General features: G+C 39.4%; 1 protein-coding gene across 6 annotated transcripts in view; it reads left to right on the top strand.

Annotated features, from left to right (window-relative positions):
* The window catches only part of foxp1b (forkhead box P1b), a 175958-nt gene that overhangs the window by 42287 nt on the left and 116989 nt on the right, over nt 1–16682 (top strand). For all 6 annotated transcript variants that reach the window (XM_035389422.1, XM_035389416.1, XM_035389418.1 and 3 more), the window contains one exon: nt 10349–10388. The gene's annotated coding sequence lies outside the window, so the exon portion shown is untranslated. The remainder of the gene's footprint in view (nt 1–10348; nt 10389–16682) is intronic.

Below are 16682 nucleotides of genomic sequence, written 5' to 3'. Positions count from 1 at the left end.
GTTTTTTCCTAATGGCTTAGATGTTTTTTTTTCTTCTTTTTCTCTTCCTGGCTTTCTTTACATTTGTGTTTGATCTGCAGACAAACAACTGGTAGGGTCCTCTTAATCATAGTTGCTGCTTGTCCAGGCTGGTATTGTAAATTAAAACTTACCTAATGAGAGCACAGCCACCCTATTGCTTAAATAAATGGATCAATTTGTAAATACATACTGCTTTTACAGCTAATACTATTAGTAACTTCACACTAAAATACTGCTTCTGCAACTGATACTAATACTGACTAAAGAGAAAACTTCACTATGATGTTTTAATTATGTATGGAAGCATAATGTCTTTAATGGTGATTAGGCTTGTGTTTTTTAATAACCATAAATATTGAAGCAGATGTGAGATTCAAAAGCACACAATCGCTTGTATGTTTACGATCCGGGCTTCTAAGAACAACATTAAATTCACATTTGGGAAGAAAGACCTGATCTCAGAGCTCATAAACCGCAACTAAGGCTTATTATTAAAAGGCAACTGTCTTCGCTGTGTTTTTCATCTCAAACGACGTGAGCATAGTTTGGTAAAAGGCAGATAATATATGTGTGAGATTGATCAGTGAGTACTGACCCCATTATCTCCCGAGATGTTAATTACACTGCGCTCAGCTTGCATGTCAAAAGCTGGGTAATTGAGGAAGGTAAAAGATGTGCCACACTTTATTTATGCTTTCACTTTTAGAGCTGGCGGCAGATTTCTTTTCTCTCTCTCGCTTCTCTTCCTCTCCGTCGTCCTTTTTTAGCCCGTTTATTTATTGTCCGGTAATGTAATACTGTCAAAGATGATCATTTCTGCGGAGGTATTATTCTCCGTCATCACCTCCATATACTCCTTTTGTACTTGGGTCCCACTCAAGTTCCTGATGGTCTGTCTCGCAGAGGAAGAGCTGGCCTTATCTGGAGCCTGTACGCTGACGGCGATTACGCTATCTGTAATGCGCCCCAGCCTTCTGCATCGCTAACAGTTGCGTCCCATCAAGTCTGAGTTATCTGCCATAAATGCGGTTCACCTACAGTAATGCATGCAAGGCTTAGTCAACCACAATGTATTTAATTTAATTTCCTACTGGCCAACTGCAAGTACAGTATTTTTTTGCCCATTTTATATTTGTAGATGTAAATTATTGTGTGTGTGTGTGTGTGTGTGTGTGTGTGTGTGTGTGGTGAATAGAGAATGGGTGTCTGAATTTAGATATGGAATTTCATATCTGGTCGTGATGTCCCTTACAAATATGAAAAATTGAGGAGCTTCAAGACCGAGAAGTGATAGTACTTTACATTGTTGGGTATATACAGTATATATGATATCCATGCATCATAAACATATCATATATACATGATCATTAAAAATAAGTTATATGAAGACCAACTTAATATCCTAGGCCGATTGCAGGCTTTGCTGATAGTTATAACCAGGGTTTATAGTTTCATGTGAAGACATTAACTGTAATCGAAACATTATCTGAAATATGGAATTTTTCTAACTGTTTTCTAAATGCTACAGCAGGCTATTAAGATGAGGAAGTTGTTAGGTTGTAATTTGTAACCCTGGTATTTGATAAATAATATGCTCAGGATACTAAAAAGGTGCCTATTATTTTCAATGCTTTTATTATGGTGGGCAAAGCATCATATTTTCCATTATTGGTATTTTTAGCATGCGCAAGAAAAAAAAAACAGTGTTACAAACGAATGGTAGTGCCAATAAACACTGAAATGAATCTCCATGGATTCACATCGCTAAGCAACTCTCCTGTTGACTGCTTACTTTCCATTGTGAGAGAATGTTTTTGTGGCATTGTGGGTCACACTGAGCAACTGAACAGTGGAGATAAAAGGTGAGGTGAGGGGGTGTGTGGTGACAAGATGGGAGAGCTAGAGACATGGAACAGGAATTTGGGTGGTGGAGGGGGCTGGCATAATTTGACAAAATAATTATTTTTTTGTATCTTTTGCTGTTTTGTTCAGTTGTTCTTGCATTCTAAAATGTAAGAAAAAAAGTATTTAGAGTTATTTATTTATACTTCTCATCCTTTTAGTGTAAGGAAGGTTCTAGAACACAGAAAATGTGGGCCTCAGAAGGCAGAATAATCACAATTTATTGGATTGAGTTGACACTTAGTTGCATGACATGGCTGCTGGCTTTTCAGCATTAAAAAATAAATAAATGCGTGCTAGCAAACCAAAACACTGAAAGCGCATTACAAACAGAAAAAAAGAGAAGAAAAAAACTTTCTGAAAAATTCCCTTTTCTAAACTTTGTGACACATATCAAAACAGTTCTTCCTGTGGTTTGTGGAGTCTTGTGGGTCTATGCAGATATTCATGGGTTTGTCACTGCACTAAGCACACGTGCACACTAAATTGGGTTCATGCACACTGCTGTCATCAGCAATTTGCATGCATTTCCACATGGTTTCTGCTAAAAAGACAAAGCATGTATTTCGTAGAAGTTTGAGAGAAGCATAAAGGGGTAATCATTCTTGCATTCTTGACATGACTTCAGTAGTTTCCCAGGTAGTTAGTGAAACTGTACTATGTAGAATATTATATTAGGTTTTTTAGTACAGCTGTACAGAGAGAGTGGTCTATTTCCCAATTCCCACTGTGTCCCTTTTTTTTTTAGTGTTGCTACGGTGAATGTGGGTGTGGTTCTACTTCTGAATGCGAAGATTGGTCCCTATGAATTGATCAACACCTGAATGATTTAGTGCATCACCTGCTGGTCACTGGCAGAAATGGTCCCACGTAAAGGGGAGAGATGCAGAGCCTATGCTAAAAATCACCATTCACACTCATGGGAAAGCTGTGAGTTCCATCACAGATATACCTAGCCTAGTTTACAAATGCAGTCTATGAACAGTCTGAGAAATGAAAATATCATGGACTTAATAAAGCTATTTTTTTTAAAACGTCATTTGTTTTGTGTCTGCTCCTCTTACCATCCCGCCCCTGATCAACAAGCAGCTTTTCATCAGAAGTGAATGTCACAGTGTTTAGAGCACATTAGCTCACATTAATGACAAACGACATCCTTAATGGCCCTTCATTGTTGTTTTTCCTTTGGCGTTACCATTTCATTTGCTGTTTTAAAAGTGCGTTTGTAATGCGTTTAGAGAGGAGTTCTTGCACTTATTCAGATTTCATGAATTCTGAGATCTACCCTTGAACTATGCAGAGAGAATGTAAACAGTTTGACAGTTTTTAATGTAGTTCAGCATAATTAAAGGCAACAACAATAACTTGTACTATTATTACTACTGTAGCTGCTTGTTATAACACCTTGCTGTTTGTGGTAGTAGTAGTACTAGTACTATAGCAAAACTACTGCTGCTACTAGTACAGCTATTACAGCAGGACAGGATACCTAAAAAGGGAGTGAAATGTTCTTATTCTAACTGTGAATTGCTCAAAGCTTCACTAAACAAAATGAACATTTTAGATTATAATCAGCATGCACTATCCAAATACAAATGAGAAAGCGAGGCGAGTATTTCTGGACATTACCCAGTTCTGTGTGATTCTGGCTGGCAGAGAGGGAGAGGGAGACCAGAAGTGCTGTGGACTGCTCCCTTTCCCGACAGGAAACCCAGGATCGTGACAGAACAAGACCGGACCTTCGGGTCCACCCTGATATCATCCTGGTGTTTGGAAAGGGAGGACAGGGGATTGGAGGGTAAAGCGGGAAGGACGGCAGGGTGGACTAGATCTTCACAAGTTACATTTTGCATTTAAAATAGTCATTAACATATTACCAGTCAATGCTTTCCACAGATTGCAATTGTATGTACAATTATAGACTTCAGATGTGTAATCGCCCCGAAGTTGAATCTCCTTTGCTCTGAAATTCAGCAGTGCATTACTTCATTGTCACAGTACAGTGTTATCTTTGTTGAGGTCTGTACTTGTAATGGGGTTTATTGATCTAAACAACATCAGGGTTGTGGTGATGTTATTAAGGTAGAGATAACTTCAATGTAATTCCACTCAAACGATATATTAGTGTTTTTATTGGTCTAAATAACTTTGGCTTTTAGACAGTAATGCATCAGTAAGTCACCCCACACTTTATGTCTTCAGGACCTTAATAAAGCATTTCCTCTGTACATCCTGCCGTGGAGAGAGTGAAAAACGACAGGTTAAAAGGCATGCTGGGAATTTTCCATGCCATCAACGTAAATTATGTCTCCTGAATGCATAAATAAGCCTTTATTAACAATCTGGAAGTACAGTACATCCATGGGCCCACACAACATGCAGCACATACAGCATACAGGGTGTGCATAAATACTCCCCAATCCTGTAAACATGGGATATGGGATATGGTGGGGATACTTAAATGAAAAAAAGACTTTTTCACTGTATCTTTTGACGTACTACATGGAGAGGAAAGCCCTTGACTAGTGTAGCGATTTGGTGATTTGGCTTTTTTTTTTTTTTTTTTTTTTTTTGGATGGTTTTTCTTTATATTTTTCTTTATTTTTTATTTATTTTTTTCAAGGGCACACTAAATCCAATATTTATATGAAATAACGATCCAATTTATCTGGAAGCGTATTTTCAGGGGAAATTTAATTTGCAGCTATTTAAAGCCCAGTTTTAGTAATGAATTATTTTGTCATCTTGCCTCTGATGAGATTCATCTTTAATAACTGTAACAATTATTTTATTAAAAGGGGAGCTGTGCATTATGGCTATCTCGCCAAGGTCTAGAACTGGAAAGGATTCTCATTAAGAGCATTATATTACCCATAGTGCTCACATTCGGATCTTCTGCTGAAATTGCATTAAGTGTCAACAATGCATATGCAAGACACAAGCAGTCATATTTACGGGGACCAGCTGACATTCTCAGCTGTATTAAAAAGATTCTAATACTGTATATTAGATTTCATCATTTTAATAAAAACAACGCACTTGTAACATATTGACTTTTAATAACACAGTGGTGTTAATAATCAGTCTGCCTTAAGCACTGGTATGCTTTTGGAAGTGAACATTTCTGCACTTCACAATCAAGTTCTGTGTAGCTTCCATAATTGAATCATTTAAAAAATAAAGTGACTTTTTTCTATTTGTTAAGTTTGGGAAGGTAATTCATATTTTGTTAATTATGTTCAACATTACTATTTTTTATTAATTACTGTTAGCCAGTAATGGGGTGCTGTGAGCTGAGATTGAAATTCCCATTACATTTTCCTGCTCCTTTTGTTCCTACTAGTTCCTGCTAATGCTGTAATTATAATTGTTTGTCAGTGGTTATTTGTGATTTCCTGTCTCTGTGTGACGTTGTAAGTTTGATAAAAGGGGGTTCTTGTCATAAAGATGAAGCACAGTGATTTATCAACATCTAGTTTGTGTTCTACTTTTGCCTATCAGACCGAATTCCACAATCAAACTAGAGGCAATGATTTTAGGAGAAACTAGCTTCAGACCTACTAAAAGCAAAACCAGAGAGTAAGAATTCCATTTGAATCTCCTTTAGAAAAATCTTCATAACTTGACGTTATGAATGGAAAAGAGGTACTATAGTTGTGTGGCAGTCTTTCTCTGGCTTTCTTACCACTTCTAAAACTACAGCAGTACATATGTACCTTTAGAAATCCTCGTGTCATTTTATTCTGTGCAATAAAGTACCACGTTTTCCTTTTGAGATTTATTCAGCTCCAGTTTTGTCATCACTGCCATCTAGAGAAACAATCCCTCAAATTCTGTTACTCAGAAATGTGAAATTTCTTTTCTTTTTGTGTTTCTGTCTGGACAAAAGATACCTCTGGTTCAGGAATTGATAACTTTTCTCTTGTTCAATAGATTGTATGCTACAATATGGCTTTCATGATACTCAATTTACCAGCTGAAAATATGAAACATATCTTTGATAAGGAGAACATTGGTGTCTTGTTAAGGAAAGTTTAGTCATCCAAAACCTTAATGTAATATTTGCAGTGCATTTTTTGTTTGTGGAAAGGGTGTATAGCAACAACGTAAGGATGTTTTTGTTTCATTTTTATTTTAATAACTTAGCAGTTACTGTACACATTATTGAGGTTTTTTTTTTTTTGTTGACAGAAACTCAGTGTCCTGAATTTCTCTCGTAAAGTAGATAATTTGTACTGCCACAGTGTTGATGAGTAAACAATTTGTGTGTGGGTGGGGGGGTTCAGTTAAAACCAATGGAAAAGGTATATAGTGTTCAAAATAAGCAAATGCCTTTTGAGATGGAAAGAAAAAAATCTTTTTCAATGGCTGTCCTGTCCATGCTGCCCTTTTCTGACTTTTAACGAAAAGTTGTTTACTAATTTATAGCCAGCTGTGTTCTTACTTTTTATGAAAGACAGAAGTGAAATTATTTGAATGTTAAGTAATCTTTTATTTTTAGCTTTTGGTGGACACTACCACTTCCTTACAAAAGTGAAGACAGTTGCTCCAGTCGGTGGAAGGGAAAAAAAATCTGTTTAATTTCATGATCAACTGAAACATCTTTGGATGCAATGTGTATGATGATAAATTTAAATTATTGTGCTCTCTTTTATGTTTGACTGACATAATATAGTTGGAATTATGTAGAAAATATGTCATTGATTTAATACACAAGTAGTGAAGTTTAGAATGTTACTACTGAATCTGTGCAACCAAATCGCAAACAAATTCTGGGCTGAACAGTTATTTTCATAACAATATGTAAATTATCAAAATTCCTAAATTGGGTTTCATGCTTCAATGAAGGTTTCCTTTTCAAAGGTAATGCTATGTGAAAGTTTAGTCTAAACAATGAAAGGTACACATTCCACAGCCTTGGAATTAAGTGGAATTAAGTATCAGTATTAACTAGTTAAGAGGAAGCTTCTGTGCCGTTTGTCACATGATCCAATTCAAAGGCTTCCTATAACAATGCATTATTATTTGTTCTAATCCCTATCATTGATGGCACTTGATATCTCCACATATTTTTAGATTCATAAAACCTAATCAAATCTAATCAAAAGCAGTAAGGCCTGGTCAATTTAAACTACGAATAATATCAGTTCCAATCAGTGTCATTCCAGCTGGGCTAAAACAGTGCTCATGAAATGGAGAGAATAAGACGGTTTCCGGTTCTTTATTTGTGAGTAAGCCACATGAATTGTCAAAAAGAAGCTAAGACAGTTGGTTCTGGATTCTGCCCAGCAGTTCTTATCAGCACCACCATCGTTATACACTCTCATCGGTTCAGGTGTTCATTGGTTATTCTTGGTCCAGCTTCACGCTCATAGTGTAATCAGCTAAATGTATAGCTGAGGCTCTCTTATTATTACCTGAGTGTTTAGCGCGGATTTTTTTTTTTTTTCTTCAAGGACAAATGGTGTACGAGAAGGCCAATCCGGTGTGAGGTCCCAGAGCTCTCAGAGAGAGGCAGATCCCTTTTCAACACCAGCTGTTCTCTCAGATACACCGCGCCGTGCTGAAATTCTCTTAATATAATTCTGGAGGCTCAGGAGAATAGAGCAAAACAAGCGTGCCAGCGCGGGGAACGTTGAATTTTTCATCAGCGCCCCCAACTCGCTGAGTTGGTGGGCAACGCTCTCATTCATGAGCAGATGTTCAGCGCAGTTACACTCTGCAGTTAATGTGAACTTATTGGCCTCTTTGCCATTGGCTGCAAGGACGTTGGCAGCGACCCGGCTTCTGAGAATTACTCCCGGCAAAAGCGAAGGCCTGGAATGTGTGTCTGTAGCCTTTTTTTAGCGACTTCCCAACCCAAAAAGCAGTGCTGGAGGAGGGGAAGCCGCTGACAGGCCATCAGTCTTTTAGCCGACAGTGATGAAAGACTCTCCACTGTTTGTTCAGGGAATAGCGGCAAAATTCCTGAAGACAATTTTCACACGTTTGTCATTAATTTACACTAGGCATATTAAACATGAAATCATGCCACTTCTATAAAAATTTGTAATAGATAACATACAGTAGATAGCTATCTATGTATGCACATTTAAAGCAAAATTGAAGAAAATACTGTAAGAGTACCATAAAAGATGTTTTCCATTCTGGTAAACCTTGATTTCTTTACCCTTGAAAGAGGAACAGGGTGGTGGTGGTGGTTATATTTCTGCAGCTGCAGTGGAAGTTTGGTTCATCTTTTGCTTGTGTGACGGTCAATCAGGTGGTTTTCGCCTTCAGGCTGAGCTCTCGGATATCGGCCTGCACAGGGGCTCAGTGTTACTTTGTGCATGCAACATCCTTTCATAAAAAGCCACTTTTGGCAATGGCAAATTGTCCATTTATTGAAGGGCTTAGATCTCTGCGGCTTGAGACGCCGAGGTAAAGTCGAGCGGGCGGGAGCCTGCGATGGCTCGCGAGGCTCGCTGTCCTCATTCGACGTGTTTTGTTACCGCCACCCGTACACTCACGCTTTCTAAATTGGTCATATTCAGGTTGGATTTATGAGAGCAAAACTAATTAGCTTTTCTAAATTCAGCAAAATAAAAAAGAAAAAAAAAAAAGCCGCAGAGTCGATTGTTCTGGTTTCCCCTCTGGTGTCAGGCGCTTGACAGAAAATAAGACTCTAATCGCTTTCAGACCGCTCGTATTTTTAACTCCAGCTGAATGTCATTCCTCCATCTCGTGGCATTTTTTTTTTTTTTCCAGCACGTTGACAGAAAGTGACTGCCCTCTAAGAGCTCCCTCATTGTGACCGGTGGGAAGTTTGGGGTATGGGACAGAGGGGGAAAAAAAAAACAAAACAATGCTGTCTGTTTAGGTGGGGTAGACGCAGAGGCGGCGGCGGGGCTTTGATTTGGGATGTCCTGCTGATAGGAGCCCGGAGCGAGTTTACAGTAGCGCTGACATTCCCGTTACCTTTGGCGGGAGCGGTCCAGCTGCACGCCGCCCTCAGGAAGCCCACTGCGGGCGCGCTCTCTGCTCTGGGGCGTGAAATAAAGGCCCTGTTTGAGTTGGCAGGCCCTTTCCTTTCAGGGAACTTCTGCTGCCTCGGCAAGAAAGGCCAGCGTCGGGCGGTCCTACGGGCCTGCGCTTCCACAGGCAGGATGGGCTTTTTCCACCTCTCCTGGTTTTCAGGAAACACATTTTGCTGTTTTTCATTTATTTATTTATTTATTTTATACGCTTGGTTTATAAAAAGGAGGGAAAAGGATGGGGGGACGGAGAGAATTCAGCAGCTGGGATTTACTGTTAACTTGTGGCATTTATTATTTATTAATTATTTTTTTTGGGAGGGGGTTACAGGGCACAGTGCAGGCTATTTCGGTTTTCTCTGTACCCACCCTGAAGGGGCATAGTTTGTATTGGATAAAAAAAAGTTTATAGGTCATTTTTACAACGTGCTGTAAAACTTACACTATTTTTATTTTCCCATTCAGACCTGGGGGATTTGTCTTCAGAGGCCAGTAATTAAGGAGCTTTGAATCCAGGGTTAGGAAAGAACAGTGTTTAAATGCAATTAGAGCAGCAGCAGAATCAATTTGAACTCAATTACAGTTTTCTGAATGTGCCATTATTTGTTTAATCAAGGGAATTTCATTTGAGATGCTAAGTATATGCATCAAAAGATATTTTAAACAAAAGGGCGGAAAGGGAAACTTGACTGAACCTACTTAATGCTTTAATGAACTCGCCCTTGAAAAGAGTGACCACTGCAAAAATAGCAGCAGGATTGTTTGTCTACAGATAAGGCTAGTGATCATTCTGCCATGCCTGTAGCGTGAGTTCTAGGTACACATTTAAAATCCACTGCACACATGTGGGTTTGGGAGTGGGTCCCTTATTCTTATAGGCATTGTATGGCTCTTCTTCCCACTCCTTCTTTCTTCACTCTCAAATATCAAATTCAAGCATACCTATGTGAAGTGTATAGTGCAATGATAATACTAATCATAGCAACAATGCTAATTTAAATACTCAATGTAAATATCAATACTGTAATAACCAGGAAAATCCTTGCAGAAAGTATAAAGAAATGGCTGGATTAAAAGCTCAGTAAAAGAAAAACAGAAAATATCCTGCCCTACCCAGGTGGAAATAATTGTGTTGCTTTGGAAGCTGTCCTAACCTGAGGCCATGGCAGGTGGACACACATCTAGCTGCCAGACTGTAGACTGTTCTCCCAAAGATTCAGAGTTGTACTGTTTCCCAAAAGGACATTAGTCGTAATTTGGTAGTCGTATTCGTATTTTTGAAATGGTCCTCATGTATGTATTTTCAGTAGCATAACAGGAAATGTAATTCTTACATAGACAGCTCACAATGGTACAGTCATACTTCACTGTTAACCATTATATCTCTCTGTCTCTCTCACTCCATTTTTCAGGAGACTTCATTGGCTACTTCCTGTGGAACGAGGGATCAAAGTAAGTGGCAGTGACCTCTAATCTGGCATGATAGGTAAACTCTGAATCCAATTGACAGCCTATGCAAATGTAACACAGTGGACTGTATTTGTGAATGCCGATTACAGACCGTGGACAAGTTGGTAGAAACCATTTTGAATGCACAAAGAATATCCTCATTTCTTTTTAGGACGTCAGAAGGGCATTTGAAAAATCAAAAGTTGTGAGAATGGTAGCAATATGAGTAATGTGTACTGAACACAATTCAGCGTACCCTTCTATGTAGTAGCACTTGAAAATCCACATAGTAGTCTGTATGATCTTGACTTTCTTCTCATGGGGGAAAAACAATAAACCAATATTGGACTGTCCTTCATATTGTCTATGCCCTGTGTAGTGTGTAAATACATCAAAAACAAACAACGATCCACCTCAAACATCACATCACCAAACAGTTTCAAAGCTTAGCATGTACTGTAAACACACACAGTTGTTGACCTTCCCAGACACACACAACACGGTCACATAGAATGTCTGAACACAGCACTAACTTTGTGGCACCTTAAGATTTCTTCCCCCCCACAAGTGTGGTTTGTTTGTTGTTAAATATTATGTGGACCTGGGGCTTGGTGTGTTGTGCAACTCATACACTGCATGTCTCCTATTGACATTTCATCTTGTTGTGATATGGAAAATCTCATTTCATGAGGATAGTCCATTATCAGGTGTCACTTATGCTGTGGCCCAATTTTGAAAAGCCGTTTCTCAATTATGCCCTTTATCAAATGACAGCAGTTCTCATATGTTTGTGTAGCTTTTAAACATTATATCCAGATGCTTCCCATGATAACACTGCAGCTGACCTGCCCAGTGTTAGTAGATGAGCATATTATACTTCTGATTTAGAAATGTTCAGGATTTGGGACTCCCAGATGTGACAGCCAAACGGGTTTTGTGTGGTGTGAGGAGGGGGGCGGGGTCTCGGAGCGCTGCACGTTTTTATCCAGGGCAGAGGGGGTGTGGGGTGATGGCGAGGTGGCGTGAACGGGCCTTAACAAAGCCCAGCTGTGGTCAGATCCTGTCTCAAATTAAAGCTTTGTTGTTCTCAGTCATAGACTTCTTTCTGGAATGATAACAACCTGTGATATTTCCAGTTGGCTGGGCAGGTCTTGGAGAGTGAGTCTGGTGCAGCGAGCCAACATGTTCTCATGGATGTCAGATTGAGCCTAATGAAGGACAGACTGATCACTAGACTGCATAAACTAGAAAAAATTATTCCTCAATTCATAAGTGATTTCATTGTAATCCTAACTGCTGATTATCTCTATGTATGTTTTATTCTGAAGTTTATACATGAATTCAAACAAATCCCTACAGTTTTTTGCCATATGTTTACCGTTTTGTGTAATAGCGCTACAAAGAGCTAAACATCCAGTTGAAGGGTTCCATTTGGCTGAAGCCATCCAAGATGAATGAGAAAATGTTTGTTATGGAAAAGAGTATATGTGTATTTCTGACCTCTTCATATCTTTATTCACTTGTGATATATACTAGCTTTTAATTAACTTTTGAAAACCTGACATAAAGTTTATTTCTATTGCACCAGCGGACATCCAATACTAATGGCTGGCTCTTTGGTGTATGTCATTGCCTGTCTGCTAATTTTTTTTTTTTTTTTTTTTTTTTTGAGAACGTGGTCATGAGTTTTCAGAAATCAGTCATGGAAGAAGCAAAAAAGGTTGAAGAACAACAAAAATATTATTAGGACACCAAGCAACCCTCAATGCTTGACCCACTTACAACAACAACAACAATAATAATAATAACAATAACAATAATAATAATAATAATAATAATAATATATTTTCTGTTCATGTATTTTACCGCAGAACTCCTTTCTATTGCATTTTAATGAATGTAAAATTTCCAATTACCAGCAGCCCTTGTTAAGTGATAGACACAGAAAAGACAGACTAATGTAGCACTTCTGTAATACCAGGGTGTCTGAAAACCTGCAATTAGTAACCACTTCTCAAACATTTCATTGCAGTGCAGGGGGTGAGGAAGTAACGTATCTCATGTAACCAAGCTGTCATGGTGTTCATTCAATTTCAAATGTAAATTTTAGTCTGAGGTGCAGGTAATATCAGCCCTTTTTGGAATTTCAAAATGTGTAATGTACATTCTAAAATGTACATATGCGAATGATTGATTTTTTTTTAGAATGGCTCTTAATGTCAAGCAGTGTATGGAGAGTAGTAGTAGTGAAATGCTATTATCTTGCTCAAACGCACTCACACACACACACACACACACACGCACATACCTTTTTCAGTAAGATTAATTTATTGACAAGGTAATTACACTTGCAAGGCCAGATAATGTTCATTGTGTTGCAGAACACCCCTGAAGCATTTGGGCAATGAAAAGCCACTTCTTCGGTGGAAAATTCATGGATTTTCAATACTGACAAATGACTGAATCCCGAAAAGGCAGAAAAGTTTAAGTGAAGTGTTTGAGTGCATTCCATCCATTAATCCTTCATCAAGTATCATCACATTCAGTCCTGCCTGGTGGCTCACAGTTTGTGAGCTTCACACTTTATGAAACTTCTTTATCTAGGGCAAGTAACCTCACCCCCAACCTAACCCTATGACGTCCATGGTATCAGTTTGAGATATCTGTAATCCAGCACCGGGGGGAATGAAAGTAATGTCATGTAGGGCTCAACAGAGATGAGTCAGAGTCTGTGCTTTCATGTGGTGTCAGTAGTGTGCCTGTTGTGGACAATTGTCAATATATGACGGTGGCTGTAGAAGTGGGCTTGTCATAGCTGTAGCTGGCATGCTTGCGTGTGTATGTGTGTCTATGTGTGTGCGTGTGTGTGCGTTTGTATATGTGTGTGAGTGTGTGTGTCTGTGTGTGTGTGCGTGTGTATATGTGTGTGAGTGTGTTTGTCTGTGTGTGTGTGTGTATATGTGTGTGTGTGTGCGTGTGTGTGTGTGTATGCGTGTGTATGTGTGTGTGAGTGTGTGTGTGTGTGCATGTGTATGTGTGTGTGCGTGTGTATATGTGTGTGAGTGTGTGTGTCTGTGTGTGTGTGTGTGTGTGTGTGTGTGTGTATGTGTGTGTGTGTGCGTGTGTGTGTGTGTGCGTGTGTGTGTGTGTGTGTGTGTGTATGTGTGTGTATGTGTGTGTGTATGTGTGTGTGTGTGTGCATGTGTATGTGTGTGTGTGTGTGTGTGTGTGTGTGTGAGTGTGTTGGGGGAGGGTGGGTTGGGGCGGGGGGATTTGGGGGGATGGCCCCTGTTTGTAAGCAGCGTTCAGGCGACCTAGGGCATGCCTGGACTGCAGACATGTACAGTGCTGTGTGACAAGCAGCAGATGCGTCGCAATGCCTGGAATCAAACACACCACCCCGCCACTGCGTCAGCTGACAAGGCTCCACCAGCCCACAAGGCCGTGGCCAGGGTTCTCCCAGCTTCCTGGCAGTGTGGGGAAAAGGCCTGTGTGGCAGCCATGAGTCTCAAATACGTCCAAGAGAATTACAACCTTGGAAGACTGCATGCCTGTCGAGAAGGACAGGAACGGTCGTAACAGTGAAATATCCTTCAAATCCATCCAATGAGACCTGTGTCTCCCTACGCAGCATCATATTCATAGAGTGTTTGTAACCAACCATGGCAAGGCGTGTACAAACAAACTCACATCACACTGCGGACTGCAGACACTTTTATTTTCAATACAAAATAAACCGATCCTCTTTAAAAAAGACTGGTGTTTTGAGTTGTCTTCCCAGTCTGCAGCTCTCTTGTCTCATTGTTCTAGTTCAGAGGTATCAAGGGATGGTGACATAAATGATCTCTCAAAGGAGCAGATGAAAGCGGGGCTGTGTCTCTCCTTTCCCCAGAAAACGCTGCACTTGGTACGGCTCGCTGTGCAGCACAACAAACGCAAGGGAAAGCAAGGGACCCGGTTAATGATTCCCTCTGCAGTTTAATCTACTGAACTCCTCAGCCCCAAAGGCAAATTGTGTGGGCTTTGCGTAGCTGAGGTGAGACAGTATAACATCTTCTTTACAAGACATGAAGGCGCAGGAACAGCTGCTTGAGCCATCTTTTAAAATGCTGCCTGCATCCATTTGCTGACAATCAGCCAGTGACAGATTCATGTATTTTCATTTGCGCAATTAAAGCTCTCTCTGGCCTGCCCCATAACCTGAATTGTTATATTCCATTGTGTCACTAAACGGGTAAAATTTTGTAGATAACAATAATAACCAGCAACGCAGCTATGTAAATGCAGCAGTATCAGTCATTCTCAATTTGGTTAAGTGCCGTGTGTGTGGGTGATTTGTACGTCCCACATTCAGTTTACTGTGGCACGGGCTTTTATTTAATCCAAAAGCAGTAAGGTTTTCTCTCAACTTTGGGGTGCATATTCAATGGTGTGCAACAGTACTTTTGCATATATCATTCATTACTGCAAAAGCCAAAAATTGTGATTATTTTCAAGACAGAATGGCTAACTAAAGTTCTCATTTTACAGTTATTACAAAGTGCCTTATAGTTGGATAGACTTTGGAGTGTGTTTTCTTCTTTCTTTCTTTTCTTCTTGAGAGGATACAGCTGTGTGTTTAGTTTCTGTCGGTTTGATGAAGGAAACTTGCTGGGAAAAAAAGGTTATCGTAGCCCACTATCTACTTGCACGCTGCTTTTGTACACATATATGAAAATTACCATAAAATATCTAGATCTAAAATGCATGATTTAAATATTCAAATCGTAACACAAAACATTTTTAATGCTGTGTGGTTATCACTATTTGCATATGGCCTATTTGTACTCTGCATGGCCTGGAAAATAAGTGACTTGCTGTGCTGGGTGGAAATACAGTGAGCAGCAGACATGAACAAGCCTTTGTCTTAAAAGGGCAGAGAGCAGGATCTGATGTAACCATACTTGGCCTTTCCTCCACTCCTCCGTCCTGCATTAGGTTACTACTAATGCATTTGTGTCCACAAGCCTTCAGAATTGTTTGTGTTAAATGGTCAATTCTTGTTATCCAATTACAGGAGAGGTTATTGCATATTGTGCGCGCGCATGCACGCGCGCACACACACACACACAAGCACACACACACACACACACAAGCTGTACTGTATATATACTGTTCATAAATACATACATACATATTTTTTTCTGATGATACAGTTAGTGTTATGGATCGCTATCAACCAAAGTGGCTTCAGCCAGTTGGCTTGAATCACCCTTTAAAGAAAATGCTGTTCACATCCAAACATTTAGCGTAGCCACTTATTTCCAAATTTAAAATGTATTACCCATATACTGTAGGATCAAGTTGCAGGTTAGTTTGTAGTTTGTACTGACAAAATAAGGCCTATACCATGCTTCCTGTATGCTAATTTAACTGTGTTTGTTCTTTCATGGATGAAATACAAGAACACATGCTAGCGTGCAGTAGGTGATCCACGTCTGGCATTTTACTCTTGCTATGCTTTTGTGTTTATTTTAATCACATTTTATGGAGGCAGGGCTAAGGGGACTTGTGAAGTAACAAGAAAGGGGGAAGGTATGGTGCAAGTGAAGGGTTTTATACTTCTCAAAAAATCAGTTGTAAACATTGCTTTAGCTGCTGAGAGAGCTTTCCAGTTTCCTGAGGAGTTCATTTCCATAGTATCTTTTTAACTTAACTTTGGAATGCCAGGGCGTACATATATTTAAATATACATCATGGACTTGCCCTCAAAGAAACAAAAGTTCAGCTAGTTTTTCTTCTTCTTTTTGTTTGCAAATGTCTCTGTTTGTGCTTAGTAAATACTTTATTCCTTACACTTAAAAACACTCCAGCCCCGTTTTCTTGACAGAACGTGCAAATGTTTGATAAATCCATCCTGTTGCTACAGTTGATTTAACACCGCATGAATTCCTGCATGCAGCATGTAAGATTATTTTTTCTTTTGCTCACGTGATTGTCTTTTGCTCACACATTTACAACTTTGTTCTCTGGAAATTAGAAGGTAGTTACTTGTCATCAAACTGGAGTGCCTTTTAAACTTAGAGTGTCTTTTCTTTTGTTTTCTTGTACACAAAGCAAAACATGGCAAGGTATATAAGTGCGGTTGCTTATGTTTCATATGTATATTTAAATCGTACATATTTGGGAATTTGACCGGTTGTCATGGAGAATGCTTCCCCACGGTCAGGAGTGCAGTCTGTGGGAATGCTCAGAATTAGAGCTCTGGAAAGTCCTCCCTGTTCCAAAGTTTAATGCTTCCAAAACATCATCATTTCT

Source organism: Anguilla anguilla, chromosome 13, assembly GCF_013347855.1.
Source record: "Anguilla anguilla isolate fAngAng1 chromosome 13, fAngAng1.pri, whole genome shotgun sequence".
NCBI lineage: Eukaryota > Metazoa > Chordata > Actinopteri > Anguilliformes > Anguillidae > Anguilla > Anguilla anguilla.
This window is presented reverse-complemented; position numbering and strand designations above follow the sequence as displayed.